Source organism: Pituophis catenifer, unplaced genomic scaffold (genome assembly GCF_029215685.1).
Source record: "Pituophis catenifer annectens isolate HBS135680 unplaced genomic scaffold, rPitCat1.0.hap2 SCAF_1, whole genome shotgun sequence".
Taxonomy (NCBI): Eukaryota; Metazoa; Chordata; class Lepidosauria; order Squamata; family Colubridae; genus Pituophis; species Pituophis catenifer.
Genome location: NW_027256881.1, coordinates 141,393,327 through 141,421,114, shown reverse-complemented (window position 1 = coordinate 141,421,114; position 27,788 = coordinate 141,393,327).

Genomic DNA, 27,788 nt, shown 5'->3' with positions numbered 1-27,788 from the left:
AAGTTATAAAAAGCTAATCAAAATTAAGAATCAATAATTGAAAGAAGAAAGGAGGAGAAGAAAGGGAAAAATCCAATTATAGAATATAAAAGATTATAGCGTATATAAATTCCTTAATAAAAAATCTAAAAAGTACTTAATAAATTTTAAATAAGTTCACAATTAATTTAGATTATCTAAAATGGAATATGTAATATATATAATATTAATATAGATATATACTTATAGATATATAAATTTTCTAATTTTTTTTTCTTGTTGTTGTTATTTGCCCAACTCGTTGATTAATTAATTGATTAGTTGATTAATTGCTCAATAACTTCTCTCAGTCATAAAAGAGCAGAAGGGAAAAGCAACCAAAAAATATAAAAAAATTCTTTTACAATGATGCAGCATTTTACAATGATGTACCGATTGTATCACTATATGTTATAATAAAATCAAATTTAAAAAAAAAAATAATAAATAAATAAAGGGGAGATTTGGCTGAAAAAAGTGAGATAATTACAAATCTACCAAAAAATAAATAAATAAATAGATATCATCTGTTTCCACATTAAAACATAATTTATATGTTTGAAGGAGATATTTCGGGGATGGAGGACACCGGCAGATTCATGGAACAGCTCAGGCTTTGTCCATGCTACATATTTATCATTTGTTCCAAAGTGCCAAGGAAAGGTGAAACTGCCAATAAAACTATCTTCCATCCAAACAGGGTAATTTATTTTTCTTAGGGCCTTTGTCACTTGCAATATTCATTAAACAAGTGTTACTGTTCTGGTCAGATTAATCTTCTTGGTTTATAAATATGCAAATCAACTCTGTGTCTTGCCACATTATTCTCAATGCTCTGTTTCCAACAGAGCTTTGTGGGATTTTTTTTTCCCTCCTTGGATCTATCTTTATCAAAACTCATTTGCATAGACCAATGAGATTGTATGAGTAGAAGAAAGTGGTGGAAAGTAGGTCAGATCACACAAAGGTTAGCCAGCAAATTGTTTAAAGGATAAAGGGAGGCAGGGTAATCTTAAGGGAGAGAAGTGGAGCAGCTATTCAAAGAAAGAAAATATTGGTTGATTTCTGTAAAGTGAGGACTCACAAAAGCCGGTTCTGAATGGAACCAGCCAGAGCAGCTTTGCTCTCTAAAAAGTTTGTACTCATGTTCTCCCTGACTGGCTGTCTTTCTGCTATTAGGATGAGAAACAGAACATTAAAATATAAAGCACTGAGGTTGAAGCATGGTATCTATGATATTGTGACAGTGATACTACTTCTCTTTTCACAACATTGTGTATAATGTTGCAACCGGTAGTAAAGGTAAATAGAACCTACCCCTGAGTGGCACTGATGCACTGCGTGGCCTCCTGCCCTGCCGCAAGCAAGCAGACGAAGTGGGCCTCCTATACATGGGAAAAAATAAGACACCATCCAAAAATAAGCCCAGTGCTTATTTTGTGGACCAAAAGAAAATAAGACCTGTTCTTATTTTCAGGGAAACAAGGGACAAAGCTTTATTTCGGTATGCAAGTTTATGTGGAGGTGGGGGTGTTGCGTGTTTATGTGTGACTAAATAAATGAATAAACATACCTGATGATCATTCTATACACATCTTTACTTGCCCTATCTCAAAAACGGTGTTTAATGAGCAAAACCGAAAGGAAGTACGGTACTGTTTTTTAAAACAATTCCAGATCCAGAGAAAGAAAACCATGGAGGTTTCCTCCATTTACCGTATTTCCCTGAAAATAAGACCAGGTCTTATATTAATTTTTGCTCCAAAAGACGCATATTTTCTGGTTAGGTCTTATTTTTGGGGAAATATGGCACTAAATGCACCCATCTGGCTGGCAATCTTAACTGGGGCTTATTTTGAGGGTAGGGCTTATATTACGAGCATCCTGAAAAATCATGCTAGGACTTATTTTCTGGTTGGGTCTTATTTTCGGGGAAACAGGGTAGTGATGAGACAAATTTCTCAACTTGACCCCAAACTAGATAGCTCAGGAACAACAAAGTGTTTCAGTGAATTTTCAGAGAAATGGGATTCTACTTTGTTTTCTGATTATTGTCTATAGCTTGTAGGTCCCATTTGCAAGCATGTTAGGGTATTCTCCACAGGTTGATCCCAGCACCAACTATAGGGGAGAATTGTTTGGAAAATGGAAACACCCTCCCCCCCCCGGTATCGCCTTCTTTCAAGAAATGAACTTTTGGAGGACAAAGAAAAGTTTTAGATCTAGTAGATGGGATAGGAACCATTCAATACATTACAAGGAACCATCAAGAGGATTGATCCAGAGAGAGGAAAACCAAAGTGAAAGCTGGTTTGTTGGGGGTGGTCACTAAAGTTGAAGAAGTCAATGTGTTTCGTTGAGAAAAGGGCAAACATGAAAGTGATCTCTAGTCTTTGTAGTTCCCATGGTTTCACAATAATCAAAGGGAGTTTCAAAATGAATAATGGCTTTCACATTAGGAGACTCTTGCACAGGGGACTGTAGTGCAACTGGCTCTGTAGTTCTCAGCAATAAGAATTTCAACTAAAGCGACTGTTTCCATATTAAGGCATTTTGTAGGAGCACCTATTCCTTGGTGTTATTTGTTTAATTAATAAGTTAAAAGCAAATTTTATCAAAGAAAGTGATCTCTCTCTCTTTTTTTTTATACACACACATACACATACGCACACACACCCTATCTATATCTCCCAGTACTAGAATGATTCCCATTTTCTCAAAACATCCAAGATGAATGTGAGATACAATTAAAGTAAAATGCACATTTTGAATACACTAAAAACACCATGTAATGTTCCTGTAATATTATTCATACTACGGTTGACTGATTGCTGCCATCGAATTTCAGATTGTCAACACTTTGTCAGGATTAAATTATCTTTCCTGTGGCTCCCAATTACAAGGTGAGGCACAGACAGTTCCATTTATATTTTCTGTTTTCTGCTAATCCACATTTAATCCACCCAAAACATTGTTAGCCTTAACTTTCAACATTAGTTGAGCAAAATACTGTACGTTGTCTCACCTTTATGAACAATATGGAGATTTCTAACAATTCCCACAGTGGGTGCCACTGTTTTTGTCATGCATTCTCAACTCGCCCAATTCCTTAGTCTGCACTCCTTTAATGTTGGTGTGAGATCCTCTGCTGCAGGTTTATTTATACATATCACATATATTCAACTCTGAGCTTAGTTATTTTCTTGCAGACATTTTATTACTCAAATGAGTAACATCATCAGTGCATTTGGTAATGAATGTCTGCAAGAAAACAACCAAGCTCAAAGAGCACCAAGGACTCCTCATTTCAAGAGTCACAAATATCATCTTCTATCAGTTTTAGTAATAGAAGGTATTTCCCCCCCCACCCCCGCCACCCTTTAGTAGTATAGAGTATTTTCCCCTTGTTTGGAGAATATCAGCATCTGTTTTACACAAACCAGAGATCAGGATGGGAACAGAGATGGAATTCAACTGGTTTGGACTGGTTCAGGCAAACTGGTTGTTAAGATTTTGTGCAGTTTGGAGAACCGGCTGATCACACCATGGGCTGATTCCGCCTGCCCCACTCTGCCCTGCTCCACCCCTCCTTATCTCACCTCACCCACCTTGGCTGGTGCCTAGAGTCATACCTGAGCCCAGATGCTCTCTGGCTCCTTTGCTCGCTCACTTGCCCAGATCATGTGGCCCAACTGATCCCCGTGCCTTCCCCGCTCTCCTCACTGTGGCTTCCCGGAAACGTAAGGTGCTCAGCTGAAGGACTCACCCGCCTTTTGGGCCTGGCTCTCGCCATCCCTCTGCCTGCATGCCACCTGCTCACCCTTTGCCTCAGGTCGGGGGATGCGCCAGTTCCTGGCTCTGGCCTTCTCCTGGCCCTCTGGGCAGATGCTGCCCACTCACCCTTTACCTCAGGTCAGGGGAAGTTCCAGTTCCTGCCTTTCTAAAGGGACATCTCTCCCCCACCTCCCCCTTGCTCCCGCATGGTTCCACTGCGGTCTCACCCTTCACCGGACCAGCTCGCTTACCTCTGCCCCATTTCCCCTCCTTCAGAGGCACCTTACTCACTCTCCCCACTTCTTCCCCCATGACTGCCTCTTTCTTCATCCCGTGACCTTACCATCCTCCTGAAGCTGGCAGCAGAGGGGAAAGAGAGCCAGGGCTGAGCCATCACCGCTCAGCTCCCCTCAGTCTATATCTCGCCCCCCCCTGTGGATTCTCCACAGCTGCTGAGCCTTGCCTGCCAGCGGGTGGGGGGTGACTAGGGAGCATGAAGGTACGTGGCCTGCATTGCCCCTCGGCCAATTGGCCCTCCCTCACCCACCTGCTGGCCCAAGTGCTTCAGCTGAGCATAGGCTGTTATGGTGAGCAGAATGGTGTGGAGACAAGACCTTGTTTTACCACTTGGTGGGTAAATCTGGGTCAGCTAAAACTTCACTGGGTTCTTGTAAGGATAAAATAAAGGGGACGCTCTCCAAGCAGGTTTTTAATTTTGTTTTAAGTTATGTTTAATAGCATTGCTTCAAGAATGACCTCTCCAGAATCATGAGAAATGGGCAGGATACAGCTCTTACAAACAAGCGACATTTCGTACAAGACCTTGTGACTTACGTAGCTCTGCTTTTCCCAACAAGGTCAGTGTGTACGCTGAAGGATGATGCTTAACAACCAGCACCTCTCAAATTCCCCAACCTTGGGGATCATGAGCCAGTAAACTTCAACTCAGCCTGCAGCTGAGTCACTAGGGGAAGATATGCATTGAAATCTGGTTAGCTGAATTTTTTTGCTTGCTTCAAAAGCACTGCTGTGATAGCTGGTAGTACAGAGTAAGGAAAAGGCCCTGCTGAGGTTTCATTAGGCACAAAACAGAAAAGGAGGAGGAGGAGGAGGAGGAGGAGGAGGAGGAGGAGGAGGAGGAGGAGGAGGAGGAGGAGGAGGAGGAGGAGGAGAAGAAGAAGAAGAAGAAGAAGAAGAAGAAGAAGAAGAAGAAGAAGAAGAAGAAGAAGAAGAAGAAGAAGAAGAAGAAGAAGAAGAAGAAGAAGAAGAAGAAGAAGAGGAGGAAATTCTTATGAGATTAGAATCCTTTTCCTTCAGTGACTTTCCTTATCCCACCAAGACTTCCCCAGGGATGATACTGGCTCCTTTTGACATCATTGGTAGGCTGGCAATACAGATTGTCTTGTACTGCTTTCCTTTTAAAGAAGTGTTATGTTTCAATGCTAATTTTAATCGTGGAATGTGGATTTTAAAGGTTCATTTCTGCATTCCTTGCTTTCACCACCATCAGTCTGAACTGACCTACAAATGGATAACTGATAAAGGGTGGAGGGTGGGGCGACTTTCTAAGGCCTCTCCATTTTCACCTTCCACAGTTTAATATCCCAACAATCAAACTTTGGCTTCTTTGCTTTGAGGTTGAGGTTGAAGAACAAGGGGGTCAGAAATAATTGCAAAAACTCCTGAATGGCACTTCATGGGATTGCAAATTTATGTATTGTATATAGTGTATAGTTGTCAGTTGAAGTTCTCATTCTGGTCCTCTGTTGGAGCGGGAAAATACTCTCACCTAATTGGTTGTTTGGCTGATCAGTTTCATATAAAAGGAGCTGTGTGTTGTGGCCCGCCAGCGGCCTGCGCGGATTGTGGCTGATCCCGACGACGAGGAGGTTGGTGTGGGGTCATGCCAGCAGCCTGCACAGCCGGCGCTTGCGTCAGACAGCGAGGAGGCTGAAGAGGATGTGGTGCCAAAGGCAGAGACTCAGCCTGGGCCTTCAGAACCTCCAGAGGCTCCTTCAAGTGGAGAGAGCGAAGTGGAGGAGCCTCTCCTCAATGCTCGAGCACGCAGGGCTGCCAAAAGGCAGGAATGGCTACTCAGGAGGAGGAGATCTCCTCGAGAGTAAGGATTGAGGATAATTGGCCACTCCCTTAGCTTATTTAAGTCGCACACAGTAATTTCTTGCTGGAAACAACTTATAATTATCATCAGAGCATTTTTGGAAAAGTCTTATCGTATCTTGTTTGCCGGACTTTGGTTTATTCTTGCTATTTAATAAATTTGATAAGGACTGTTGGTGTGTGTCAATATCCTCGGGAATCCGGAGCTGGGGCAGAACACTGTGTCAGCCAGGGAGAGAGATTGCTTCACAGGCAGTATTGAATAAAGAATTGTTAAAAATCATCCCGGCCTCACTTCCATTCTTCGCCAAGAACTTAACACATACATTGAGCATGAAATAAAATACATTTTAAAATAAAATATATTCAATACAACTATCTTTTGAAAGAGCAAGAAAGATAACCTAATGCTGAATTCACTTTTATTCATTGTGCTGTAAAAGAGACCACAAAACAAAGTCCCAACACAGGGGAACCTGTTTCATTAGTAATAACAACAATTCAAATTATTATTGTTATTAGTATATGGTGTTGTTACGGTAGCCAGGAGACCACAATGCTATTGCAGAGTAGTAGCTTGGTTTGCCAAGATACCAATCCTTTTTATAAGAAATGTTTGTGCACTTCCCAAGGTGCCCTACAGGAAGCAAGCTGGCTTTGCACCGGAGAGAAAGTTGAGCAGATCTTTCTGCAGCATCACCCAAGGCCCCCTTCCTTCCCGGAGCTGCCTCACAAAAGGGCACCACAACCAGAAAAGTTCACAGCCATCAGGAACCTAACTGCCTGCACAGAGCACCAGCTTGTCTCACCACGGAAGTGGTACCTATTTATCTGCTCGCATAGAACATGCTTTTTAACTGTTCGGTGGACAGAAGCTGAGGCAGGGGACAGGAGCTCCCCCGCCACACAGATCTAGGGTTCGAGCCCTCCAGAACTGAGACCATTTCCAAAATCGACCTGAAACTAAATCTAATACCTTTACAACTACACCATAGTGACTTTATGCCATTCAGTGAGGGACATAATTATATGCAAATCAACCCTTTTTGACTGTTTGCTGAATATGTTGATGGTCTTCACTGAACTTGCTGTGCATTGCAACAAACACATTTTTAAAGTTATTTCCAAAACTATAAAAACATTTTAAAATAATTGAAATATACGGACATGAAACAATTTTTGGTATCCAATGTTCTCATCCACTTGCTGGTTGAAAGAGTTCTCTGTGGTATTCACATTGAGCCTTCAGTATCTTTTCTAGGTGTGGTATCATAGTTAAAAGCTGTACTAGGCAGAATGTAGCAGGAGGAGCAAGATACAGTTCTAAGCCACCAAAAATATAAATGGAGGAAGCCCAAAACCATTAGTAAGTTATGCTACGGATCTGGCATCTTGGCAGCTGATGAAGGAGCTTAAGTATCTGCATATCCTTGGTGATAGAGTCTGCATAAAAACAAGACAACTCTTAATGCTACAGAGGAGCAGAGGGTTAAGTCCTTAGTCTGGACTATACAATACCTAAGTAATGTTAATCTTATTTAAAGTGACTAAAAGATAATTTAAGAGGTTTTTTTTAAAAAAGAAATCAGAGTAATGTCTCCCCAAACATGCCTACAATTTAAATGTCATTTCCTCAAACAACTCATCTATCTATGCATCAGGAAATAGAAAAACATTTTTTTTTTCAAGAACACTTGACAAATAAAAGCTAATTATCCTGTTTCCTAGTACAGGAAAATAAAAATAAGGCAGTTACCATGTGGTCGTATTGCTGCAGCTTGTATCTGTATTTGTTTTTCCTGATATTTTGGGGAATAAAATATGCAATTTCTCTCTCCTTCTGTACATAATATTTATGTTAATTGCTTACAATAGGATACAGCTATTTCCATATTTCAATTCATAAACATTGCCCCGTGTATTTAATCAGAATTTAAAGTATATTTAAAGGCCTTGCAGTCACAACAGTGAGAATTATTCTAATGAAAGGGTTTTCCTTTCTCACAAACAATTTCTGTATTTTGGAAAAGTCAGAGGCGAACTTTGTAAAACTAGAAGAACCAAAATAGTAATGTTAGCTTCACATGTGCTGGATTTCAATGCATATTTTTAGTGATGAAGGCTTCTCTTGTAGCAAAATGTTGGAAGAAACATCCTTCTAGGTTCTGCTCCAAGTGGGGAAACCGACACTAGAAACATGGAGACTGCTTGGAAAGATGATTTAATGGTGGACAGGATCACATGGCTTGAGTTCCTGAACAGAAAAAAGGGCAGATACAGTGAGTCCCTGGGTTTTTATGCTCTCCCTGGCTCTGAACTTCCTGGGGCCCAGAAAGAGTATCCTGATTGGTTGTCAGACTCCCAGAGGGTGGGGGTCTTAGCTAGCCTTGCTGGCTGATGTAATCTTCCCAGGTGCCATGTGGTGAGTTTCTGTTGCTAGATGGGTAGAGGGCTAATCCTATCTTTGTTGGATCTTTGGCAATTCCTACTATGGTTCTGCCTGAAGGAGGTAGATCTTTGTTATGTAGAATAGACTGGCCCAAGCCTTAATGGCCCATTGACAACGGGTGGGGGCAGGAAGATGGGAGCTGCTTCAAAACATGCTTATCCCAGGGAAATATAATATTCTGCCTTTTTCATATTTCCTAAAATATTTCACTCTTCCAGGAAAGGGGTGGGTGCTAACTTCCTACAAGAACAAAAAAAAAAAAAAAAAAAAGAGCCTTGGTAGTACAGGGGTTTAAGGCACCCTGTTATTAAGCTTATTAAGACCAGCTGCCTGCAATTACTGCAGGGTTCGAATCTCGCCAAGGCTCAAGGTTGACTCAGCCTTCCATCCTTTCTAAGGTAGGTGAAATGAGGACCCAGTTTGTGGGGGCAATAAGCTGACTTTGTATAAATATACAAAAGGATGAAGGCTATTGCTGAGCACATTGTAAGCCGCCCTGAGTCTTCGGAGAAGGGCGGCATATAAATCAAATTAAAAAAAAAAAAAACAAGCATGTTTTTATTATGTGACTCTAAACTTTATCAAACTCTTTGGGAATACCTGAGACTGCATCCTTTGTTTTTCTTTTGATCCTTCCCTGAAATAATTTTACAAAGTAGTGTAGTCAGATACAAACTCTTAACGTAGGCCACTGCCTGAGTCTCATTGCCAAGGACCCAGTGATGATGTCATGTTATTTAGAAAAGAAGGACTATCTTGGTCTTGGAGGTTGGAATTCTCTGTTATTATCTGAAGTCAGGAGACATTCCTGGTTCCTAGTTTTTAGTGACTATCATGTATACCTGGATTTCAGGTCTGTGTGGAACTTTAATGCACTCAGAGAAAAACCCACAGAGACATGTTGTAGGTTTTCTCATATGGAGCTCTTGCAGAAAGTTAAAAATGCTAACTGTGTTAGTTACAAGTAACCTATGCACCATTGTTAAGTGTTATGTTGCCTTTTGGAAACTGCAAAGTAGGGAGGCAAATATAAACTTAATGGGCTTTAGGTCCAAAAGGGTGAAAGATATGCATTTTTTTCCAATTACCTCTGCCCCTTCCCTTTTCTCTTAATTTAGATGCTCTTTCTTCTCCCATCCCAGCAATTACAGGTAGTCCTCCCTTATCAATGCTAATTAGGGCCAGCAGCTCCATCTTTAGTAACACAAACCTAGAACATAGAACATGGACTAATAGGGTTGAAATGGATCTTGGAGGTCTTTTAGTCCAACTTCCTGCTCATGACAAGAGATTCTATACCATTTCAGACTTTCTTTGGGCTTGATAGGATGGACCATGCTTCTTAGAGATGGCAGTTCTGGCAGTCCAGGTTGCCACCATTAAGCGAGGACCATGCAGGTTGTTTAGCGACAACTTCATGTGACTGACTTGCAACTTCCTGCCTGCCTCTCCATCAACCTGGTTTGTGGGAAAGGGCAAGGAAGGTCACAAATTGGTATCAAGTGGCCACAAGGATGTTGCAGCAGCCGTAAGTACAAAATCCAGTTATAACTGCTTCTCGTTCAGTTTAGTTATAAGTTCTTACTTCATTGTAAGTCACTGAATGTGTAGATGTTAAATGAGGACAACCTGAAAGATGCACAAAATGGACAGCTGGCTTTTACCATGGTTAGAATACAGTATTGCAGGCTAATTCTGCTGACTGCCAGAAAGTTGACTCAGCTTTCCTAGAATGGTAAAATCAGGACCCAGATTGTTGGAGGCAATATGCTGACTCTGTAAACCACTTAGAGAGAGCTGTAAAGCACTATGGGGCGGTGTATAAATCTAAGTGCTATTGCTACCAGAATCTAAATGATTTATATAGAAGGAGTTTTGAAACTAGGCTAAACTCTATACGAATTAGATGGACGGGTTGCTTATGACAGAAGGACTACCACTTGCTGAACCCTGCTATAAACCAGAATAGAATTTGGGGAGTTGTGGCATTTCAGAAAAATGCATGTAATTTTCTCTAGAAAATAGAATGCAACTGTTTGAGGGAAGGGATCATCGTTATACTCCTTCACACTGATTAACTCCATGACATTCACAATTGACATGGCATGTTTACTTATGTTTCTTCAACATTCATTCAAGTATTGCTTTTATACAAAAAGGTTCTGGTGATTCCCTCTTACTTTCACAAGGCAGTTTTTCCAACTCCTTTTCCATTAAAAGAACAATGTGAGAATAATAATGTCCTCCCCCACCCTCTCTCTCTCCTTACTTGTTGCTAAAGATAAAGCAATTCCTCCTCCCCCTTCTGCATTCCACCCTTACTTGAGGATTAAGAATCACTTACATCTATTTCTCCTCATTGTTATGGTTTTAATTAAACATTGCCTTAAACAAATACACAAACAAAAACCCATGAAGTACCAGCTACTTAGTAGTGAGGTCAATGACAAAGATGCTGTAATAGGGAGTAGAGGAGAAAAGCTTTTGTTTTCTTGAAAAAATGAAAAAAAAAAACCAAAACAAAACCCATCATGGAAGGGAGTTTTAGTGATGAAATGTATTCAACTGCGTTCAAAGGATTGCCCAGATAAATCTGACCACTTCTATTTCCTTCGAAGGTCCAGAAGTCCTGTTTTAACTAGCTTCCCTGCATATGTCTGCCTCTTTCTGGGTGATTTCTTTACATCCATTGTCTCTCCCCAGAGCAAAGAGGAAACTGTCACTTCTTGTTTTTTAGTAGGGCTGAAGAGAAGCTCACTGCAGCTCTCTGCCTGAAGAGATCTCCTTTAATAAAAAAGCAAAAATGCTGCAGAATCTGTCTTCTTTTTAAAAAGAGTTTCTATTTTCCATCACACCATTGGAAATGTTAATTCATTTTCTGGCTATTGTTACTCTAGTTGTGACATCATTCACTCCTCACCTCTCCTTGACTTTTTGGTTGCTTTTCTTTTTACAGCTTCCTCCCAGAACAAGTACCCATTGATCTAACTCACAGGAGTTTGTGGAAAACCTTTCATTATTAACAGGAACTACTTGTGATAAGACTTTAAAACCCACACAACAAAATGGATAAAGAAATTTCCTAAGAAGTTCAGTTCAGTACAGTTCTTTCTGTCCCAAATCAAATTCATTCAGGATAATTTATTCAGAATTTCCACCAGGCACACAAGGAACACAGGGCCAGTCCCACCAAGATCCACTATGTGATGGCGCAGTGATTAGAATGCAATACTGCAGGCTAACTCACTGCTCAGTCCAGGAGTTCGATCCTGACTAGCTCAAGGTTGACTCAGCCTTCCATCCTTCCGAGATCAGTAAAATGAGGATCCAGATTGTTAGGGGCAATATGCTGACTCGGTAAACTGCTTAGACAAGGCTGTAAAGCACTATGAAGCGGTATATAAGTCTAAGTTCTGTTGCTATTGCTACTTCCTGAGGCAGATAGCCAGATTTGGCTAATGGCAGAGTCAGCTTTTCTTCTTTTGCTTTGTAGGATGATCTATCAAATGATGTTAGTGAATCAAATCCAGCTTGGCCCACCAAATCTTTCAAATCCACCTTTCAATGAAAGATTTTGGTATTTATAGTTCATTTGCTTTAAAAATCTTCAAACAGCTCAGTAAATATTTCCAAGCCACCAAATCACCTACTAAGATAAAGTCAAGGTCAAATAGCCTGCCAGGTGTTGTTTGCTTTCTCTCCTTTCATCACTTTCAGTCAGATTTCCCCCACTGCAGTAATCTTCTTCCTCCAGTAGATGGCTCCCCTGCTCCCGATTCCAGCATTCAACAGAGTGTTAAAGTCAAAACAGCTGACTGTCATCCATTCAGGGGGTTGAAGATAGAGTTTAGAAAAGCAATTTCTCCCAATAATCACTTTTCACAATGTTGTTCAACTTTTTTGAGGCTTTTGGTGTTTTAAAACATCCTTTAAATATTTCTTTTGCGCCTGAGTCTTTAATCTTTAGTCTTTCTCTTTAATTTTTAATCTTTAATCCTTCTCCATAAATTCAATCGCCGCTTTCTTACTATTTGGAGATTGTTTTTAAATTTTTTAACTTGGGTTAAATCTGTGGGGTAAAAGTTGGAAGTTATCTCACCCAGTTTCACTGCTCTGTCCATACACTGCTCCAGCATAAGATATTAGTGTCCCGGTTGTCCCAGCTTGTGACAGACCAAGATGGCCATTGTCCATGCTGCCATTCGGGAGAGCTTTCTTCAGATCAGTGAGGAAATTGTGGTTTCCTCATGATCAACGGAGCGCCTCTCCTTTCTTCACCACCCCTCCAGGGTGGCTTGACCCCATAGGATCTTCTGGCAAGCAGTTGCTGGATGCATTTCACAGAGCCTGGTGGAGCTTTGCTATTTTCTAACCGTTCCTGCAGCGACGTCAACCGGAAGTCCATACCACTCATTCCCCTTTATTGGAGCCTGAATCACACTCTGCTGAAGGAAGGTAAGGTGTCTCACTCCTCCTCTTTTCTATCCTCTGCAGCTGTTTCCTTCCCAGTTTCATGTTAGTATTTCAGATTCCTTTTTCCTCATGGTTAGTGTTCATTTTTCTGTTTTTCCATTTTGTATTTTATTCTTGTTGATAAATTCATTAAAAAACTCCAATCAATTGGGAATTATTTATACAATGGAAGCAGTCCTCAAGTAAGAGCTGTGGTAAGAACTCTTCCCTCAGGTAACATTGTGGAGCATTGTGATCTAAAGCATTGTGATCTAAAGCTACTCCTAGGTAATGGCTTCTTCCACAGCTGCAACACCAATATAAGAAAGGAGGACCCTGAATCCATATTCCCTCCAGTGGTGGGTTGCCCCCCGGTTCGGACCAGTTTGCAAGAACCAGTAGTAAAACCGGCGGGAGGCCCTGCCCACCATCCCGGATGTCATCATCAGCAATCTGCGCATGCGTGATCCGATTGCGAACTGGTAGTAAAGGTAAGTAGAACCTACCCCTGATTTCCTCCCCTACCCCCTTCTCTCCACAAAAAGAGGAAATAAATGTAATGCTAAATTGGCTCAATCCCAGTTAATTGGGCCTTTGTTTTTGTTTTTTTAGGGTACACATCCCTGGCCATTCTCCTTAGCATAGCATTACGTTGCATAATCAAATGTATGGAAAAAGTGCAGGCCCTGGGAAAAATCAAATCTAATTTCCCCTGAGACTCTTCTGGAGACAGCAGGAAGCTAGCTATCCAGATCCTTTCAAGTTCAACGCCTTCCTACAAGCTGTGTAAGTTAGTCAGGAAACAATATAATTGAAATCCAAAGCTCATCAAGTGCTTTTTTTTTGTCATGCATTCTCACCCTGCCTAATGCTTTAATCTGCACTCTCTTCATGCCAGCGTGAGGTGTTCTGCTGCAGGTTTATTTATGGATATCGCATATGTTCATCTTTTCAACCTGTTCATCGTTCAGATTCACATTTAAGAGAGCAGCTGTAAATTACAAACTGAAGTAAAGTGAACAGGAGTTAAGTGGGAACAAAAATGGAGAGGTTGAAGTTCAATACCATTCTTAACTCCAGGAGTACATTAGAAAACTCTCTCTCCACTCAACTTATTTCAGGGTTCCAACCGTTGGGGGGGGGGCGGGAATGAAGGAAGATTCCTGTGTAAGTCATCTTAAATCTTGGAAGAAAAGTATGATATAAATCTAGCAAATAAATTATGTCTTCTTGAAACTGGTTTGAGACTTTGTCTTTAATTACAGTGCTGTATTTGCTTCAGATAAAATGCTACAACTTGCCTCAGCTCAGGCAGACTTCTGCTCTTACCTGAATTGTAACACCTTGGATTCTCTATGATCATCCCAGATGTTGCTAACTGATCGATTTACATAGCAGACCGAGACTGATTATTTGACACTCTTGCTGATCGCTCACCATTGTGCTGGGACTCAAGCCTTCTTCTGATGCAGTCCTAAGATGTGGTTTCATTTGCAAACGGTGATTGCCACTGCAGATCCGTTCTTTGTTCGCAACGTTTTTCATCAATGAGAGAACTCGCACAGCAATTGGAGGAGAAGCTTAGTATGTCCTGCTTCCCAGATCCTGCAGGATAGCAGGACTGCAAGCAAATGTAGTAAAATCAGTGTGCTAGTGACATGCCACCCAGAAGAGGACTGTATTGCTCTATGGGTACTGCTGTTTCCTTGTAGGACAGCAGTCCCTTTCTGGCTTAGGAGTCCAGTGGGGAGGAGAGGGGATGGTTGTGCCCATGCCCAGGGGTGAAATTTACTTACCTTTGCTACTGGTTCGCAAATGTGAGTGCGCGCACGCACATGCTATGTTTGCACGCGCCTCCTCTACACATGTGCAGGTCAAAAACAGGATGTGATGATGTCCGGGTTGGTGGGCAGAGCCTCCCACCACCAGCGCTACCGGTTCACCCGAGCCAGATAGAACTGGCTCAATTTCACCACTGCCTATGCCACTTGCGTAAATGCAGTTTCGTGCACGTGCTTGTCCACTGCTTGCATGGCCTGGTTCCCAATGGGCCATAGCCTGGTCCACTAGGACGTGGACCAGAAGTGGGGACCCCTATTGTAGGCAATGGATTTCTTTTGGGGAGAAATAAAATTGAGAGATGGGGGCAAGGCAATAGTTGGGCAAAACTTGGCCAAAACACTTTTGCTTGCTGGTTTGCCAGGAATGATATGTTTTGATTGGCTCTTGGGTTTTTTTTGTAATGTTCCAAACTGTACAGGTTTCCATAATGTCCAGATATCTTCGATAGGCAGAATAGTCCATTCAAGACTGATCAGTTTCAAACGTGAATGTTGCAATATTTTCAGGATCAGACTCAATAATGATAATAAGAGTTAGAGGTTTAAATATATTTCTCTTTAATTATAACAGGCATTCTATATTCACTGAATATTCACAGATAGAAGCAAGGAAAATGGTGAAGGTGGCTCCTTATATATACAAGGGGTGGAGCCAAGAATGGGAGTGGTGAATTATGAATACATTAGGAACCAAAGAATAAGTTAACCCCCGATGTCCCATATATACATTATTTACACATTAGGGAATAAGGCATTTACATCTCACAAATCCCCCTCTAAATGCCGGTTCGCTATACAACACCAATTACATTCAGATTCAGGACAATATAAGACATATAATTTTGATGTTAAATATTTGTGCTGTTTAGAAGGTAAAGGCTTCGTCAATATGTCAGCTAATTGTTCAGAGGTATCACAATGCACTGCTTTGATAAATCCATCTTGAGACAATTGTCTCACATGCTTAAATTTTATATCTATATGCCTGGACCTTTGTCCAATGGCATCGGATCTGGATATTTCAATGGCTGCTTTATTATCTTCATGCATAACAAAAGGCAAAGCAGGTTTTTTCCAAACATCTGAAATCAAATCATTAAACCATACAAGGTTATTTGCAGCTTTGGACAAACAAACATATTCCGCTTCTGTGGTCGAAGTGGCTACCAGTTCTTGTTTACCAGTGTACCAGTAAACTGGACAGTCATTTAATAGAAAAATATAACCAGAAGTGCTCTTTCTGCATGATATATCTCCAGCCCAATCCGCATCTGCGTAACATGTAAGTTTTGGTTCTTTATCATTACTAGGTTCTAATACTAAGCAAAAGTCTAATGTACTTTTCAGATATCTTAGAATTCTTTTGACTGCTTCCCAATGATACATTGTTGGTTTGCTAACATATCTTGACAATAAGTTGAGTGGTAATGCAATATCTGGCCTGGTCCAATTAGATATATAAAGAAGTGAACCTATGACTGATCTATAAAATGTATTATCCTTGAATTCAGGGGAAGATTCATCAGTGTTTCTAAGGAAATCAGTTTGCATAGGAGTGTCACAGGGTTTGGCATTGTTTAAATTGCATTTGTTCAGAAGTTCAATGATTTTATCTTTCTGAGTAAGTTTGAATCCCCTTCTAGTTTTGTTAATTTGTACACCAAGGTATTTGTTTACTTTACCTAGAGATTTCAACGAGAAATGTTCGTTTAGCTTATTTACAAAGGTTTCTCTTCTCTCCTTGTGTTTTCCTATATATAAAATATCATCTACATAAATTAACACAAATTCAATGTGATCATCACTTTTTTTTACAAAGAAACAGTTATCAGCAGTGGTAGCGTTGAAATCCATGGTCTTAAGTACTTTTACCAAGCAATCGTACCATCTTTTGCCAGATTGCTTTAATCCGTATAGACTCTTGTTCAATAGCCAAATTTCATTCTTATTAGTGTATTGACTGTGTGGTGCTCTTACATATATTTCCTTATCTAGTTTTGCGTGTAAATACGCAGTCTGTATGTCATATTGAAATACATCAAGATTGAGTGCAGATGCTACTACTAGAGCTGTTTTAACACTCTCTGTTCTCACTGTGGGGGAGTATGTGTCAGTGTAGTCCTCTGGATATTTTTGTGCATAACCTTGTGCAACCAATCTAGCTTTGTATAGAGTATTGCCTCCTTCTAGATTCTTAATTTTATAAATCCACCTGGTACCTATAATCGTTTTATCTTTAGGTGCAATCGCAGGTGTAAACACATTTAATCCTTGCAAACTTTCCATCTCTTTTTTCATAGCTAGTTCCCATTTTTCCTTTTCTTCACGAGGGAGTTTTAATACTTCCTCATATGTATTAGGTGTCATTTGTTCATCATCCATACGCATTATGTAATCTCTGTATTTATTTGGTACTTGATTTCTATTGTTTCTAATAGCTCTTTCGGGTTTGCTATGGTTATCATGCAAATATCTTGCTTCCTTTTTTGTTAATGTGTCTGTCTTTATTTTGTGCTGACTATTTGTCCAAGTTTTGGTTTTGTTTTTATTTTTGTTGATATTTTGATTTTCTATTGTCCCTTCCTCACAAGATTTTGTATCTTTGCATTTATTTGGAAATATTTCATTAAGATGTAATTTAGACCAATTGGCCTGTTCATGGAACACAGCTGTTCTGGAGACTATAAATTTGTTATTATTATCAATGAATCTGTACCCTTTGGTGCCAGTTTCATATCCCATAAATCTTAATCTTCTGGATACGTTTTCTCCCTTTCTCCTCAACTGCTTAGGTATGTGTACGTCTGCAGTGACTCCAAATATGTGCATGTGTGCTAATTTGGGTTTCCTATTATACATCACCTCATATGGTGTTTTATTCACAATACTGGACCAGGTTCTATTTTGAGTGTAATTTGAATAATGTAAGGCCTCTGACCAAAATTGTTTGCCTAAACCAGCATCCTCTAATGTGCACCTAATCATGGTTTGTAGTGTGGAATTCTTTCTCTCTGCAATCCCGTTTTGGAACGCAGAAAATGGACTAGACGTGAAATGTAGCATTCCTCTATCCTTTAACCATTGGGAGAATTCTTTAGACATGAATTCACATCCCCTATCTGTCATAATTTGTTTTATTCTGATATTATGTTGTGTTTCTATGCGTTTGTAGAATTCCTTAAATTTCTGAAAGGTTTCATCCTTGTGTTTTAATGTGTAAACAAAACCATAGCGACTGTAATCGTCTACTATTGTTAGGAAGTAACGTTTTCTATAAGTGATTGATGGAGTTAATGGACCAACTAGGTCCATATGTACTAAGTCAAAAATTTTGTTAGTTGATCTGTTGGATTTTTTTGGTCTGGGACTAGTTTTTAGTTTAGTGGATTTACATACTGAGCATTCCAAATAATTTTCACAATTTTTTATTTTGACACCTTCTGCGTGTTCAGTCATTTTTTGTACTACAGGAAAACTTGCATGTCCTAACTTCCTATGCAAGATGTGAGCACACTCATCATGAATTGGTTTACCTATTCTTGGTTTCTTCTCATTGTGTGTATTTGCGTGATCATGAGATATTTTACATTCATCAATGTCACTGTTACTAACGTTTTCATCATCTGCCTCAATACAATCTTCCATATTTGAATCAATGTTATGTAACCATCTTTCTTTTGTTATTAGATAGGGTAGGCCTCCTTTAATCATCACAGTGCCTACATTTGTTTTGTCCTTCTCTAAAGTTGCTTTCCCCTTTGAGAAAACTATATTGATGTCAGAATCTCTGCTTAGTTTTATGGCACTTAGTATGTTATGAGGTATTTCTGGAATTAACAATACCCCCTCTATTTTTCCTAGGCCAGGCAAGGTCACATTTCCTCTGCCTAATACTTGAACCTTTTCTTGATTAGCTACCTTTATTACAAATTTATCTTCTGTAAATGAAGACAATATATTTTTGTTATTAGTGGTGTGGTTGGTTGCCCCAGAATCAATAAGCCAATTATTGTTCTCATTTTGTTGTGTTTTAGTGCTGTCTTGTTTATTTAGTCCATTCAGTGAACCAGATTTTCTCTCTTTTGAATTTTCTCTACCCCCTCTACTATCTCTGTAATTTGGTGGGCTTCTATATTTATGTCTATCTGTGGAAGACTGTCTATAATTGTATTTGCTCCTATACTCTGACCTATGTCTCTCCTTTGAGATTTTGGGACAGTCTCTTCTATTGTGTTCCCTGGACCCACAATTATGGCATTTAAAAGCTTCATTGTATTTTTCCTGGAAAGCTACCTTCCTAAAAGATTTGTGTTCTGTGTTATTGCTGGAACGATTTTTTCTTGAATTGTCTTCTGCTATCAATTTGTTAGATAGACTTTCTATGGATAAATATCCTAGATTGATGGTGTCTAAGTGTGACATAAAACTATCCCATGATGAATCAAGTGAATTGATAATAACACTTTTCATTGTTTGATCTGAAATCACTTCCCCCCTCAAATGCAGCTCAGCTCTTATTTTGTTTAGAGATATCAAATGCTCACTTATGGAAACCCCTGGTTTTACTCTGGAAGAAAAGAAATCCTTAGACATTCTTGTAGTGGTAGCTACACTATCGCTGTGAAACAGATTAAACATGCATTGAATTATTTCTGAAACAGTTAGGTTTGGTTTGATGCTATGATACATTGTAGGAGACACGCTAGATATTATTAAGAAAAATGCTCTATGATGTAAACAATCTATTTTTAAAGTCCAAGGTCTTCTTGGAGGACTAGTGATAAAGAATAGCAAATTTTCTTTCATAAAGACAACCTGGAGCTGTTGATACCATTCTTGCAAATTAATGCCATCAACTCTAAGTTTTGGGAAGTCACTGGGTAAGTTTCCCACATTATTTTGTTCATTACTTACAACCTGAGGTAGTCCGTGGTCTCGCAAGTGCAGGAAATTGCAAAACGGCATGGGGATGCTCGCAACGAGTCTGCGCGGTTCTCTGGCCAGTTCAAGTCTTTCCGGACCGTCTACGTAGTTTCGCACATGCGCGTTGCTCATTTCTTCTTTGGCGTCGTCGTGGAAGGTTCTCTCCATTGCAGCTCGCTCGCTCCGCTCCTCTTCAGACGAGTCGGTTTCTGGCTCGGTTTTAGGAGTTTTGATGGCGGCGACTGCTCTTTTCTTTCTTTTGTGTGCGTTGGTACTTGATCCGGTCTGCGGTGTAGGGCGGAATCGACATGGCTCTCTGGGCTCGGGCGTCGTCGCTCTCGAAGTCAGGATGGGAGCGTGCAGGTCTTGAGGTATCGGCTTGTTCTCTAGCTTCTTCGTTGTCGCTTTGGAAATTTTTAATTTTGGCCCAAATGCAGCAAAAAGCGTCTTCATTGCTGACTTTACTTGGGATTTCGTTAAGTCGTCTTCGCTTTCTGATTCTGGTTCTTCTGAAGAGTTTGAATCTTCCTTTTCGCTTTCGTTGTCTGATAACGTTTTTCGCGCCAGAAATTTTGAACTGAGCATTTTGATTGGCTCTGCTTCGCTCACTTTGGAGGCTTGTTGGAACCAAGATGGCTGCCATTCAAAATTTCGCGCGGGATCACATCTTTTCTTTTTCATAACGACTTTCTCTGTAGTCATATCACTCACAGTTTTTTGGTCTTTGGGTTTCTCTTTAGCAATGTTTTTCTCTCTCGCTGCTCCGCTGTTTTTCAGCATTTCTTGGAGATTCGCGATGAGGCTTTCATCATTCTTCTGGCTTTTTAATAGTTTTAATATCTCTGACCTGAGTTCGTTATTTTCTATTTCGATTTCCTCCTGGTCATTATTTTCATTTATTAGTTCTTCTTCTTCAGTGTTGTATTCTTCGGATTCTCTCGAAATCGCGTTTGTGGATTCGTTGATTATTTCTTGTTCAGTTTCTATTTCTTTGCTGTAGGCCCTGGTGTTGGGCCTATCTTTCTTAGACATCTTTAAGTATTTATTGAGTCAATTAACCATCCTCTGCTACCAGCTTGTTGCAATATTTTCAGGATCAGACTCAATAATGATAATAAGAGTTAGAGGTTTAAATATATTTCTCTTTAATTATAACAGGCATTCTATATTCACTGAATATTCACAGATAGAAGCAAGGAAAATGGTGAAGGTGGCTCCTTATATATACAAGGGGTGGAGCCAAGAATGGGAGTGGTGAATTATGAATACATTAGGAACCAAAGAATAAGTTAACCCCCGATGTCCCATATATACATTATTTACACATTAGGGAATAAGGCATTTACATCTCACAGTGAAATTAGAAGACACGAGTAAAAAGGAGACTGGTAATTGAGAAGTGTTCTTGGTCATGGCCATCTCACATTCCACACCCACTTTTCCTGTAGCTTCTTCCAAGCAATGATTTCCCAGTGGAAGATAAATTAGAGTGACAGAGTTTATTGCTGTTTGAAAGGGCAAATTCAGGGAGAAGAGGAAATGCGATCTGGATTTAATTTCACTTCCTTTGATTGGATTTCTAATCTGCAAAGTATTCAGGGTACCTAACAACAACAAAACACAATCAGGCAAGTCCCACCATCGAGTAAACCAAACACACACACCAAAACAGGCTCCATAAATTACGTTAAATAAATGTTATTATAAAGCAGCAGAGCAATAGGATAAAGGATTTAGGCTGAAAAATCCATTTGTGTGGTCATTTAATGAGAAGATTCAGACCTCAGAGAAGAAATCCAGCACTGAATCCCACTGTCAATTTTTGTCTCCTCTCAGGGCAGGTCTTTCATATTTTGAAAAATTCTATCTTTAGAAAGCTGAAAAGGAAGAGTGGTAAGCTTTTGGGCACTGCCCAAAATAAAAAGAATTGAAGATAACTCTCCTAATCCTTTTTTTTTTTTCAAAACAAGAAAAAATATATACTAATTTTAGTCATGGTTTAATTTAATTTGATTTAATTAATGGAACAGATGATTTTATAAGAAAAAAAATGCAGAGGCAGCAGCAAATGCTGTTGTTTCCTGCCAGTCTGTCTCTGGTAGAACCTGGGTTGCAGTAACAGAGCATTCTTGCTTGTCAGTAGAATTGCTGTGTTCTGGAATCTAATCATCTTTTTGGGTGCTGAAAATGCACTCGAGCAATACTGAGCATCTCTAGAAAAATCATTCCAAAACAGGATGCCATATTTAAGGTGCGATTCCATTTTCTGTTACAGAAAAACCATGTTTTTATTGAGCTACAGATTGTAGCTCCAAAATGACTGCCATGAGGACTAGGCTTGCTTGCCTTCAAAAATGGCTGCAGGGATGGATATAGTCAGCCAGAAATACTGAACAAAAATGATTAATCACCCTCTCCCCTAAGCCCTCTCCCCTTCATGCTCCTTACTACTCCAGCTAAGCCATCATCTTTCTCAAGACAAATAGGCATACTTCCAAACAATGCACTGGATTGTAGCCATTTATTTATTGAGAAGGCCTGTAAGCCTCAGGTGGGCCCTAGAGGTATACTCTCAAGCAAATACCATCTTGGAAATATTACTATTCTGAATTAACTTTCATTATTCGTTTTTTAAGTCAGGATGCTAGCGTGTGCCAATGGAGATGTCCACATGGATAACATCCCATTGGCTACTCTTGGTCCATAACTTCCTTGACAATATTCTGTTATAAATGTCATCCGATTTGGTGACAAAAAGTCACTCATCTAATTAGCAGTGCTGGGATATATAATATTATAAAAATAGTTTTGGTAGTGAGGGAACCTTGGTGATCTCTGACTTTGGGTGTTTTCTTGCAGATGTTTCATTACCAAACTAGGTAACATCATCAATCTAGTTACCCAGTTTGGGTAATGAAATATCTAAGAAGACAACTAAGCCCAGAGAGCATCAAGGTCCCTGCATTTCAACCCTACAAATATTCCCCTCTATCGGTTTTAGTAGTATAGGGTATTTTCCCTGTTCCCATTACTTGAGGAATACCAGAATCCATTTTCCACAAGCCAGAGATCAGAATGGCACCTGAGGATGGCTTTAAAATTAAAAGGCATCATTTTCAGATCAATGGTGTTTTCTGCTTCAGAGATTTTCATTTAATAAATTGAGTATCCGTATTATGTCATTACTTGCGACATGCATTCTTTGCTGATTGAATATAAATTATTTAAAGGACAGGCTGACCTTCCAAGAAACATTTCTCAGGTTATCTACAAAATATAAAATAACAAGGAAGTTAATCCTTGGTTTATCTTGTATACCCGTTACCTTTCAAGTAAAAATAAATAAATAAATAAATACTGTTTTCTGATATTAGTTGAATTATAAATAGTTGTGTTTAATTTATTTGCCTTAGCACATTCTGAAGTCATTTTTGTTAGAAAAAGTAAAGATGAGAATACAGACTTTAAAAACATGCATTTTATCTCTGGGACAGCAATTTTGATGGTCAGGGAAGTATATGGAATGTCACCTTATCGCCTGGTTATCTTTGCAGAAAACCTACTGTATATTGTCATTTCTCCGTCAGTCTCCTGATTTAGGTTTGGGATTTTCCTCAGAAGTTCAGTTCTTTTTATCCCAAATTAGAATTTATTTAGGATATTTGGATGAAGCACACAATTTGCCTGCAGCTGCCAGGTACACAAGAAACATACAGCCTGTCTCGCCAAGGTCTACTGCCTGGGGCAGATAGCCAGGTCTGGCAGAGTTAGCTTTGATTCCCAGCAATACTCTATCTGTCTGACCCAGATGAAACAGCTTTTTGAAAATTTTGGAGTTTTTTGTGATATGTCTCAAAACATATACTGTACCAGGCACTGAATACTCTGTTTTTGTCCTGTTTTTGTTATTGTTGTTAGTTGCGAAGTCATGTCCAAAGTTGGAATGGGGCTTGTTCCAAGCATGGCTGAATTACAATTTCCAGCAACTCTTGTTATTGGTCCCGCTAACTGGAATTGCTGGGTTGGAGATCATCAACACCTAGAAGGCCAGAGGTTCCTCTCCTTGATTTAAGGTTTTGTTTTAGGGAAGCGAGCCATCATGAAAGCGATGTTGACTTTTATTAATGTTCATTAAAGTATCTGGAGACATAGTATTGAAAGGATTGTGTATCTTCTTGTTAAAGGCATGAAGTAGAAGACCTAAAGATTTCTGGTTATTTCCTTCTCAGTAAGTGTCGTGTTTATCTGAGAAGAAAAAGTAGGCTAAACTTTTAATATATACCATTAATCTAGAAACTGCTGAGAGTCCAGGTAACTGAAGAGAGGGAAAGAGAGAAAGAGAGAGAGAGGGAATGAAGGAGCAGGAGAGAGAGAGAGGGGGGGGAGGGAGGGAGAGAGGGAGAGAGGGAGAGAGAGAGAGAGAGGAGAATCTCTTGCTCAGGGGAGATTATCAGCCAAAACTCTTAGCCAGGATAAGTACAATGGGACTTGTAAGAACCTGTTCTCATATCCTTCCTGCCATCAAATTCACTGGCCAGAAGGCAAGAAACTATTATATATCTGCTTCCCACCAGTTAATGACGTATAGGACCATGTGGAAACATCCCTGCTTGTTTCTCCAGCAGCCACATTATTATCAGCAAAATGAGCTGGCTGTCAAAGGACAGATCACTAAGCTTCTGTTGCCAAATAGTTGTAGGATCCCATCCATCTGAAACAGGCTTTTGGAGAGGAGGAGAGAAATTGATTTAAATGGTTGGACTCTGGTGTTTGGAGATAACATTTGTGTGTGTGTATTGATGAGTGTGCACAGATGTGCAAAGATGTGACCCTCAAGACATCTGGCAAGCTGAGCAATGATTTCAAGTTGAATATTTATTCTCTGCAAAGCGGTTACAGTGCAGCTATTTATGTCACCAGAACAGTACCATGCACGCACAAGAGAAAAGCATAGGTAGTCCTCAGCTTACAACCACAATTGAGCCCAAAATTTCTGTTGTTACGTGAGACATCTGTTAGGTGAGTTTTAACTCATTTTATGACTTTTCTTGCCACGGTTGGTAAGTGAATCATTGCAATTGTTAAATGAGTCACATGGTTGTTAAGTGAATCTAGCTTCCCCATTGACTTTACTTGTCAGAAGGTCACAAAAGGGGAACACATGACCCCAGGACACTGCAGCGGTCATAAATACAAGTCAATTGTCAAGCACCTGAATTTTGATCATGTGACCACAGGGATGCTGCAATGGTCTTAAGTTACTTTTTTCAGTGCTGTCGTAACTTTGAATGGTCACTAAACAAACTGTTGCAACTACTACACTCAGGAGGTGGTCAAGGTTTAGAGAAGCAGAATGTATATTGACAGTGGGACTCTTCCTTTAAAAAAAAACAATACTAAATTAAGTATTTGAGTGCGCTTAGTGATAATAAAACTCTAAATTTCTCTTGTAGGAAAAAAGTGAGGAAGACCAAAGCATGAATGAAATTGAATATTCTGAGAGATGACATGACTGGATGAAAGGCAGGATAGATCAAGTAAATCTCCTGGGTCACATTTCGTTATAAGTCCCACTGGCCACTTAATATATCATGTAGGGTAGAAGACTATTTAGATGTCTTCCAAACATCTCAGAATAACAGGAAGTCATTTAGTTGTGCGCACAGAGCCTTGCTTTTGTGATGGTGTGAAATCACACCCACTTGTAAAGAATGTCAGCCTCAGGAAGAAGAATACATTATGTGCTCTGCCAAGGTTTGCCTCAAAAACTGGCAAGCTTCGATTACTGGTCTGTTACAAAACTACACGTGATGTTGATTTGTTACCCTTTTTTTTTTGTTTGCCTTCTGATACTGAACGTTAACAAGCAGTGACACACAGGGAACTGCTAGCAGGTGTCAACAGCAAACATCAGCTGGAAGTCCATAAAACACAAAGCTTTATCTGTCTTTCTGTGATTTGTTAAAATCTGGTGCAGAAAATCCACAAAACATAACACTACCTCTTCCAGGCTGATTTCGGGCCTTGTTTGTTATGGCTACCTTGTCTATTTTTCCCATCAAGAGTTCAGCTATTCTACCAATAACAAATTTTTGGCTGGTAACAGGTTCATGTAGCAGACAGCTGCATTCGTTTTCTTGAAAAAGAATTTCTTTTACACAGTCTTTCCAAGAAGAGAATTTCACATAAATTCTCAAAAATAGAAATAACATGAACAATAGCCCTTAGATTTAAATATTTCTTCCTAGTGCTTTACAGCCCTCTCTAAGTGGTTTACAGAGTCAACCTATTGGCCCCAACAATCTGGGTCCTCATTTTACCGACCTGGAAAGGAGGGAAAACTGAGTCAACTTTGAGCCAGTCAGAATCAAACTGCTGGCAGTCGGCAGAGTTAGCCTGCCATGCTGCATTCTAACCACTATGCCATCACAGCTCTTGTATTGGAGCTGTTCTCTTCTTGCATTGTTTGATGTCATGCCCAGTACGTCTTTCATTCTACAACATCTTAGCCCTACTGCGCCACTGGTTTCCCACTATATTTCAAGAGACGAGATCATGAGGAAAGTCTTCCAATGGGGCTTTCTTAGTAACACAGCAGCATCACTGTTGAGTCATGCCCTTGAGAAAATGGGGGGAGAACTTCAAACCAATTTCTCTGCCTACAAATTTGCTCAGGAATATCAACAGCTCATGTGGGTTCACCTCATCTAATATTATGCCATCTTCTAAGCATCCAGAAGATGCCTACTGGCATGTTTTATCATGTATGAGAATGTCTCCAGGAATAGGGTGGTGGTGCTAATGGTGGATTTGCCAATCTTCTTATGGCCAGCCTCACCAACTGGCATCCCTGCCAGTTAGTTGCCAGTAGTTGTCATTTTTTTCCAGCCCATTGAGAGACATTAAATGTGGGGCATGATGGAAGTTTAAAAGAGCAGCTAGGATCAGAAAAGATGTGCTCTTTTGGAATACTCCCTATTGTTGTTGGTAAGCCCACTGGGATCCTTCCATGGACATGTGGTAAAACATGTCCTTCCAAAATAATTTGACCTTTTCCTTCCTTTGCCTGAAACCTGAATTCCTACAAAAGCCTGAATCAAGAGGTCTTTGGTGCTCTCTGAACTCAGAAATGAGACCCCTCATTTCAACCCTGAGCTACAAATATTTTCCTTTATTGGAGCCTGAATCAAGCTCTGCTGAAGGAAGGTCAGGTGTCTCACTCCTCTTCTTTTGCATACTCTGCAGCTCTTTCTTTCCCACTTTCATGTTAGTACCTCAAATGACATTATGGGCAGCCTTTTTTTTTTCTAGACAACCCAGGTGGCATATAAAAATTATTTATATAAACGATATACACTTAATAGTGGAATGGTGTGCGGTCTTGTTTTCTGGGAAGTGACCTTTGCTTCCTCTTAAAATCACACTCTTTCTGCTTTATGTAATCCCTTTTCTAAGTTTATGGTATCATAATCCTTTGAGCAATTTACTGGAATTAAGAACAGAAACAGACATCCAGGAGAGAAAACAGGAATGCGGAGATCCTGAAAAGGAATAAATAATGTAGTATAAATTATCATAAAATAAGCAAAACAAAACAAACTACAGCTTGTCACAAATGCTTTAAAATAGGACACGCTTTTTTAATCCTGTTTAAATAAAACTATTTACTGTAGTTCAGTAACTGACAAATCATATTTCAAAACTATAAGGGCAGTGTTTACAGAGCTCTCTTTCCAGCCAATCACAAACAAAGGCGGGACATAATGACTCTCACCATTGGAACCAAATGAAGACAAAATTGGCATCAGCTTGCTGACTCTTCCATTGGCTGAGAAGTAGAGAAAAGGGTGCTGAAGCAGGACCATAGAGGATCCTCAGGACATTTGAATGGCACAGCCAAAGGGAAGCAAGGGAAAACTGGATGGATCAAAGAATAGAGAAGAAAACCACAGAGATGGCTTCATTGCTTTACAGTGCCTCATCTTTCTCTTTTCATTCACTATTTTGGGACATTACATGTAGCGGTCATGCTGGTTCTGCCACTACCCTTTGGTTATCAGCTTCTTTCACAGGGTTTGGATCTGGCCAAGTTCAGCCATATCATGGCAAGTATCTTGATTTGGAGAAATTGGAAGGTCTATCTTAACTAGCAAAATATCTTAAGCAGACCTAATATTTCCAGAATGAAAGTAGAAACATCAATTGCATCGCAA